This window comes from Sciurus carolinensis, chromosome 1, assembly GCF_902686445.1.
Source record: "Sciurus carolinensis chromosome 1, mSciCar1.2, whole genome shotgun sequence".
Taxonomy (NCBI): Eukaryota; Metazoa; Chordata; class Mammalia; order Rodentia; family Sciuridae; genus Sciurus; species Sciurus carolinensis.
In genome coordinates, this window is record NC_062213.1 from 105,552,863 (window position 1) to 105,561,208 (window position 8,346).

An 8,346-nucleotide genomic window follows, 5' to 3' on the forward strand; every position below is an offset into this window, starting at 1 on the left:
ATTTCATGGTGCTTAACACAGCCCTGTGCATAAAGTAGATATTCAGTGTAATTTCTGTTGATTGTTTCAGTGTCAATTTGAAAGAAAGAAGAGTTCTAACAATTACTGAGCATCTACTACGTACTTTATGTATGCTAGCTAAGTGAAACTTCGCAATAATTTTGTGAGGTAGATGCTGCCTCTACTTTTCCTATAGTCCCAAATTATTCAGCTGGTGAAGGTTGAAACCTGGGTTCACATGTAAGGGCATGGCAGCAGGGTAAGGAGACACGAGCACCTGTGGCATTGGCCTGGGACAATTAAAGATCATGCCTGGGGACACTCATGTGGTAGGAAAGCCAGGCTAGAGTCAGATAGGCCAGGACTTAGGAACAAATGAGAGTCAAGTGTCCTCATCAGCAGCCCCCAGGAACAGCCTGACCCATGGGGAGTTTCTGTCCCCAGACCCCGGGTCTAGTTCTGCCACCAGAATCCACCTAGGGTAAGCTGTTGTCTTTGGGCAAGTGACAGCAACCATACCAGCCTATTGTTTTCCAGTTGTTACTGAACTTGAGCTGGTTCCAGTTGGACAAATCTGCATGAGAACAGAGACAGGCTCCCTGGGAAACTGTGGGAACTCCAGAGCATGGGCAAGATAAGAGACAATGGGATTAGAAGAAGATTTAACAGAGAAGCATTCCTTCACATGGGATAATGCCCAGTGAGCTGGGTTTGAGGCATTTATGGAGTGGGAATTTTCAGCCCAAGAACAAAAGATTTTATACTTCCCTAAACCTCTACAAGCTACTAGAGCCTCTTGTCTGTTAGTCATGGGGGACCGCACTAGGGTTCCCAATCTATCCTGCCAGGTCTCTGCTCACAGTCTCCCATTTCAAGTCTGAAAATCTTCCTCTAATGTGAATGATAAGTGAGACAGACATCTAAAGGTTGTGGGCACGGGAGGGAACAAAAGAAAACGCCTTGCCCTAGGCCCCACTCTGTCCAGTTCTAGCAGGCACTTGCATGCAGTCAGCTTCCATTTTGCCTCAGGTGCCTTCTGTGCCAGGGCCACAAAAGGGGGGCAACCAGACTGCACTACCCAGATCCCTTCCCATCCCATTTTCACGAGTTTGGGCTCCCAAACTTGGGACCTCCCCTCACCTCTACCTGTGTACAAGGTGGTAGATTACAAACTTCAAGAGGACAGGCACCATGATTATCTTAAAGATCAGTGTTTGTGTTTGATAGGTGCTCATTAAATGTTTGTTGAATACATGATTTAACAATGTTTAAGCTCCATCTGTTAATCTGTCCCTCTCTGCAGTGCTATCTATGGCTGATCTAGTGATTATGTAAATGCAGCAGATTTTGGACAGGAGAGTGGAGGCTGAGGGAATTCACTAAGCAGTTTTGAGCGTGAGCTATGCATGGGTGCTCCCAGCCTTCTTCACCTCACAGATGAGGAAACCAGGACCAGAAAGGTGAGGGGTCTTCACTCTCAGAAGCAACCCCTTCACTCTCCTTAAGTCTCAATAATTACTCCTTCTGACTTACTAGGTTCTACCTGCTTGGGCCATCCCCAAGGCCTTTCGCTTCCCTTTTCTAACTCCCAGCTTTGGTTTCTCTCTTCTGTCTGCTGTGTTTGGTACTTCAGGCACTTGGTGGTTCCTTGACCTCCATTGCCCTTTTCCCTCCTTCTGTACTTTGGCTTCCATAGTGATCACCTCCTCTGAGAAGTCCTTCCCAGATGCCTCCAGGCAGGCTTAGAGATGACCGGTCATTGAGTTCCAAAGTTCCCTGAACTTTCCTGTGATGTGCCTGCCTACCACAACCATCTGTGGTGCACTGGTATAACTGGACTTTCTCCCTCTCCTTCCTGGGGGACCCTCTAGAGGAAGGATCTCGCCTTGCATCCCTGTGTCCTACCTGCCAGGCATGTAGGTGAACCTCAGGGAATGTTGCTGAAGGATAATGTCAACTATATTCAAACCAGGCACTTTGTAAGAGCTCCTTACATTTATTAACTCATTTAATCCAGCAAGAATTGTTCTTATAAACAACAGTCCTGTGAAATAGACCATTATGATGCTTATTTTTAGGATATTTATTATGATGAACATCATGGTCATCCCGTTTTACTGGAGAGGAAATGAAAGTCCAAGCCAGGGAGCAGAACAAGGCAATCTGGCCCCAGAGCACCCGGCATCACCACCTCGCCACCTCCTCCTGCCAACCAGAACCTCTTCTGCTCTCAGGCTGTGTTCATTCCTGCCTTCTCAGGAATGTTCCTCATCTCCTCTGCTTTTTAAAATTATAACTGCCTCCCAGACCCAGTCACATTTTCCATGACCACTTTCTTTGCCCTCTGGCCCAAACAGCTCAGCCCTGACCTCCCGCAGCATTAAAGTCAGCACATAGCTAAGAGCATTCTTTGATTCCTCTCTTGTCTGTGTCATAACATCACATTCTTTCCAATGCAAGGGGTGCTCTGTACTCCTCCAGGCAAGGCTTCGTATCTCAGGTCCTTTTTGTGGCCCCCATGCCCAAGGGACGATTAGGAGCTCAGTAAATTGTGATGGATTCTGTGAACAACAAAACACCTAGAAGTTCAGTGATGTCTTTGCAGATGATTGTTACTATTTGCCAGGATCACACTGAAGACACAGCTGCCCTTCTATATCTGGATGTCTGTGATTCCCATGTCCAGGCATATGGACAGCAAGGAGGGCTGGGTATATTTTGGTATAATGTGCCATTCTTTGTCCACTGTGTACAGATCAGATCTTATTTACAAGTCTCTGAGTACCCGGTCTCTTCTTTTTCCTGTGCTTTCTTTAATTGCCTTCCTCTCTTGACCCATGTAGAAAAGAGGTTGGTTCAATATACAACATCTGTTGAGCTGAACTAGGAAGAGATAAGAAATAAAATATAAAGGAGTATCCAGGAAAGAGGCCAATGGGTCAGCTAGAACTGGGATATCATGTACCAACTCTCTTAATGACCCAGCAACTCCTCTGAACCCTTATACAACCCTGTTTGAAGGAGAATACTGGAATATCAGAGAATAAGAGCTGAGAGACCACTTACTATGTAATTGGTCAAATCAATCTCTTTCTGCATTTTGGTTTTTCTTATCTGATAAATGGAAATAATAATTTCTAGCCTACATAATTCATTAGAGATGGTATGTGGATTAAAGGGAAAAAGTGCATTAGAGTAACTCTGTGGACTATAAATCATTATATCCACCCACCCCACCCATCCATTCATCTTTTCAATAAATACACATTGAGTGCACACTGTGTGCCAGACACTGTGTTAGGCCATGGTGACACAATGGAGGGTATTTTATTAATAAATGTAGTTCCTGCTGCCAGGAAGCCTGTAATTGGTTGAGAGAAAAGGTTTTAATCACGTAATCACACTATTGAGTAACCACTCCATAAGGCATTAAGAAAGGACCATGTCTCCAGGAGACAGTGTGGCAAAGGGACACAGGACATGCCTTCATGCTGTTGCTGTAACCTAGGAAGTGGTTCTTGCCTTGGGATTTGCAAAAGTCACCAGGGAAGTTTGTTTAATGTGCAAAACCCTGGGACACAGCTCCAGGAAGTCTGATTTAGCAGGTCTAGAATCCCTTCTCAAAATCTATGTTCTTAATAATGATTCTCATGCAAATGGCCTTTGGTCAAATTTTAAAAGTGACCTAAGGTTAGGGTGGGGCCTTTATTGAAAATTATAGCCTATTATGACTTTGCTGACTTGTGTGTGTGTGAGTGTGTGTGTGTGTGTGTGTGTGTGTGTGTGTGTGTTTAAGCAGTTTCACTCCAGGCTGTCCCTGAAGTTGTTTGGCAAACCAATAGATTGTCCCCTTTGCTTAAGTTGTGTTTTTGCCTCTTAAAACCACCACATCCTGACTGATCTGCTGTGATCTCAGCTGATCCCTGCTGATCTCTGTGATCTCAGCTAGCTGTGTGGTGGATACAGGATCTGCAGGGACAAAGTTATGCTTTATTGTCAGGAACAACATTTGGCATGGTTGCTCACTCCAAAGAGTGGATGTGGAGGGCTGGGGATATAGATCAGTGGTAGACACTTTCCTAGCAAGTGCAAGGCCATGCATTCAATCCCCAGTATGGGGGGTGGAGGGGTGGACATGGAGATGCCCCTCCCCCTTTACAGCTCCGTGTATTAGTTTACAGAGTTTACACGAGTATCTATGACATGCATGATGCATAAGGTATGAATATCAGTAACCTTTCTCAAAATATTAAATTTTGACCAAACAAAATTGCTCATGCCTATGATGAAATACAAATAGTTTTGGTTGGATAATGAAGGCTTATATTGCATCATTACCAAACCACATTGAGTAGGGGGTTGGGTGTTTAGGTTCTGGAGTGAAACTCTGGATTTGAGTCCTGGCTTTGCTACGCTCTGACTCTGTGATGTTGGACTAAATCACTTACTTCTCTGAGTCTTAGTTTCTTCATCTATAAAATGAGTATGATGAATAAGACTTACCTCATAAAATTATTATGAGGATTAAATGTACTATGTATGCCAGAGCTTGAAACTGCCTGGTGCACAAGCAGGGTTCAATAATTCTTAACTTTTATTACGTGGTTTTAAATGTACTTGCAATAGTGGTTGAGGATGGAGTTTTGTGGTAGGGTGCTTGCCTAGGATGAGTAAGGCTCTGGGTTCAATCCCCAGCACTATAAAAAATAAAAATAAAAAATATGTGCTTACAACAACAACCCTTACATAGGCTTTCTTTCTTAGCCTAATGGCCTTTTTCTAATGGGAAATCTTATTTGGAACTGTATTTTCTTTTCTCTTGTTAACGAGTACTGTTTTTCCATCTAACTAACTCTGCTATCCTATCCCCAAGAACTTGGGCCTCCTAAACACTTCCCCATTTTCTGCCAATTTACCAACTCCCGGGTCTCTGTGATTTCCCTTCCTGAGTCCCCAGGGTGTCAGTGTTAACCTCTCTCATTGTTTTTCTCCTCCATAACACTGGGAGTTTCCAGAGGTCACAGAGAAGCTCCAGGTACACTTATACCTCCTGATCCTAGCCTGTGCCATCTTGCTGGGGAAGTCCTTAGCCAGGTACTAGCTTGTCAATGACAGAGCTCATTCATTTCTTACTCAGTGCTATGAACCTTGGTGTCTTTATTTGTAAATTGGGGGTAATACTAACTACTTAATTCAATAAAATTATAAAAGTTATAAAAGTTATAAAAATTAAAGGTGATGACATGCAAGTCCAGCTTAATTCTTGCTATTATAATTATTATTATCTACATCTGCAGAATATAAATATGAATGAGAAATATAAACAAATGAAAGTTTCTTCTCTGGAGAACCTTGATTTTTGCTGTCATTTTGTTCCATAACTCTAACTGTGGTAAAATATAAATGCCATTAACTTTATCATCTTAACCACAGTTTGGTTGGGTTAAGTTCATCATGTTGTTATGCAACCAATCTTCTTAACTCTTTTCATCTTGCAAAATGGAACGCTCTACTCGTCTCCTCATCCCATCTTACCCCAGATCCTTGCAACTATGATTCTGCATTCTGCTTCTGAATTTTTCTACTCTAGGCCTCTCATATAAGTAGAATCATCCAGTATTTATCTCTTTCTGGTTGACTTATTTCACTTACCATAATGTTCTCAAACTTCATATGTTGGAGCATATTTCAGAATTTCCTTCTTTTTTTAAGCCTGAACAATAGTCCATTGTATGTGTATATCACCTTTTGCTCATCCATTCATCCATCCTAGGAAGCACCTAGGTTGCTTCCATGTTTTGGGTACTGTAAATAATGCTGCTATAAACATGGGTGTGCTAATATCTCCTTGAGACCCTGCTTTCAATTCTTTGGGGTATATTCCCAGAGTGGAATTGCTGGATCATGTAACTCTCTTACTTTTTTTTTTTTTCAGTGCTGGGGATTGGACCCAGGAACTTGCACATGCTAGGCAAGTGTTCTGCCATTGAGTTATAAACCCAGTAGTTTATTTTTTTAGTTTTTGAGGAACCATTGCTGTTTTCCATAGTGGCTACAGCATTTTATGTTCCCAACAACAGTGCACAGGGTTACAGTTTCTCTTCATCCTCACCCACACTTATTTTCTGTTGATGCTGTTGTTTTGTCTTGATAGCAGTCATCCTAGTGGTGTTAGGTGGTCCATGACTCTTAAGGCTGACTTTAGGGAGCTTCTCTGCCCAAGGTTGGGCTTCAGAGGCAGATTTTCCAACTACTGCCCCTGGGACTGGGTGCATTCTTGACAGAGGAAGAAAAAAAAAAAAAAAAAAAACCCAAATTTCATCTGCTAATTCATTTATTCCAGAATTTCCCTAAATTCTGGGGCCTTCACAAGTGAGAAAGCAGACTTTGTATGCAGCCTGCTCAAGGTGTGCAGCAGGTAAGCTGGTATTTGAACTGAGCCCCACACCACATAGGTGTGGACTTATTGCCATGTCAACATCCACACTATTCCCTGAGTGCAAGGGGAGAACACTCCCTCTCTGATTCTCTGGATTCAATACCATGCTGGGGCTCTGTTCGGTGGCCCCACCCCCACTCCAGCTGTCTCAGGGCCTGCCAGGCTGGGTGAATAGAAAACAAAGCAGATTGCATTTATTATTTAACCAAGTCCCCAGGTGCACCTGTTGTGGCATTGGTTGCTGTTTATGGTTACAATAGAACATATAGTTCCAGCTTTAGAAGGTTTACAAGAGTTTTCTTTGACTCCAAAACTCAGAGTGAGGAAGGGACAGGTACCTGCCAACTAAGGTCCTTTCAAGTATGACCTGCTTGCAGAGGGGATCATAAAAATAATGCATTGGGTTTAGTTTTGCCTAATCTTTGTCTGAACAGTGGCAGCTGGGTGGGTCACTCAGACACTCAGTGTTTGGTACTCTGGGAGTAATGGGGAGATAAGGCAGGTTAAGGCTGCCTGGACCTCAGCTAGTGAGGACTGGTCTTATCCGACCAGCTGGCAGAGTCAGCTGGCCTACTCAAAAGTCTTTGTCCCAGGTTATGTTAACTGTGCCCTGCGGCATTGCTGGTCAGTAGAAGCACAACCCTGTTAGAAGCCTCCAGAACCTTTTTAAGGTGGACACACATTTACTCCCATGTGTGCACAGTCAATTGTCATGTGCCTGGTCTGCTTTTCACTTACTTCAGAAGTGCCATCAGTGTTCTAACATGGGCATGCAAGGGCCGGTGGTCAACCCAGTGGGAGCATGCCCTGAAGGAAGTCTGGGAGTGGACCAAGGGGATGGCAAGTCCAACTCTCAACAGTAATACAAAGTGGGCAGCAGTGGAAGGGGGGCCTGAGGCTTTGATGTTTTGACAGAAAAGTGGCCTGGGAGAGATCCTGGTGCTGAAGGAAACTTCATGAATGGGGTCTAGAGCCAATTTGGCATGGGCAGAAACTGTGCAGATATCATTATACATAACCTTAGAAATGTGATGGGGTGAAATGCAGAGCTATGTAGGCAGTTGGGGAAGCGGAAGGACCCATCAGGACTCCAGCTAGAGACTAATGACAGGTCTCTAGACCTGTCAAGAATGCATGGTTGGTCACCAAAGCGCTAGGGTGTGACAAAGAGATTGGTCATGGTTTTGATTCATCAATAAGATATCTATTAAATATACTCCCATATATATGCCTCATGGGAGTTTTAAAAATGAATGCAGCTCTCAAAGACGTATACACAGCGAAAAGTTCTATCTTTCTATTCAAATGCAGTGTAGAATGTGGTTCAAAGCTCAGACCTGGCCTCAGAAAGCTTGGGTTTAATCATGCAAGTTGCTCTCCTCTTGTAGTTCTCAATATTTAATCAGAATAGGGGGTGCGTTCATCAGCTTCCTCTCACTGTGATCAAAATACCCGACAAGAACAACCTAGAAGAGGAAAAGTTTGTTGTGGCTCATGGTTCCAGAGATCTCAGTCGATGGTTGGCCAACTCCATTGCTCTACACCTGAGGGAAGGCAGAACATCATGGTGGAAGTGAGTTGTGGAAGAAAGCTGCTCAGCTCATGGTGGCCAGAAAGCAGAGAGAAAGAGAGAGAGAGAGAGAGAGAGAGAAAGAGAGAGAGACAAGATATTAGCCCAATGGCACACCCCCACTGACCTACTTCATCTATTCCCTCCTCCCTATAGTTATCACCTTGTAATTCATCTAAATTATTAATCAATCAAATGGATTAATCTACTGATTGGGTCACAGCTCTCATAATCTCATCATTTAATCTCTGAACATCCTACATTGCTATAGGAACTTTTGGGGGAATACTTCATATTGAAACCATAACAAGGGAATGTAGTAATCTTTATTGCAAAA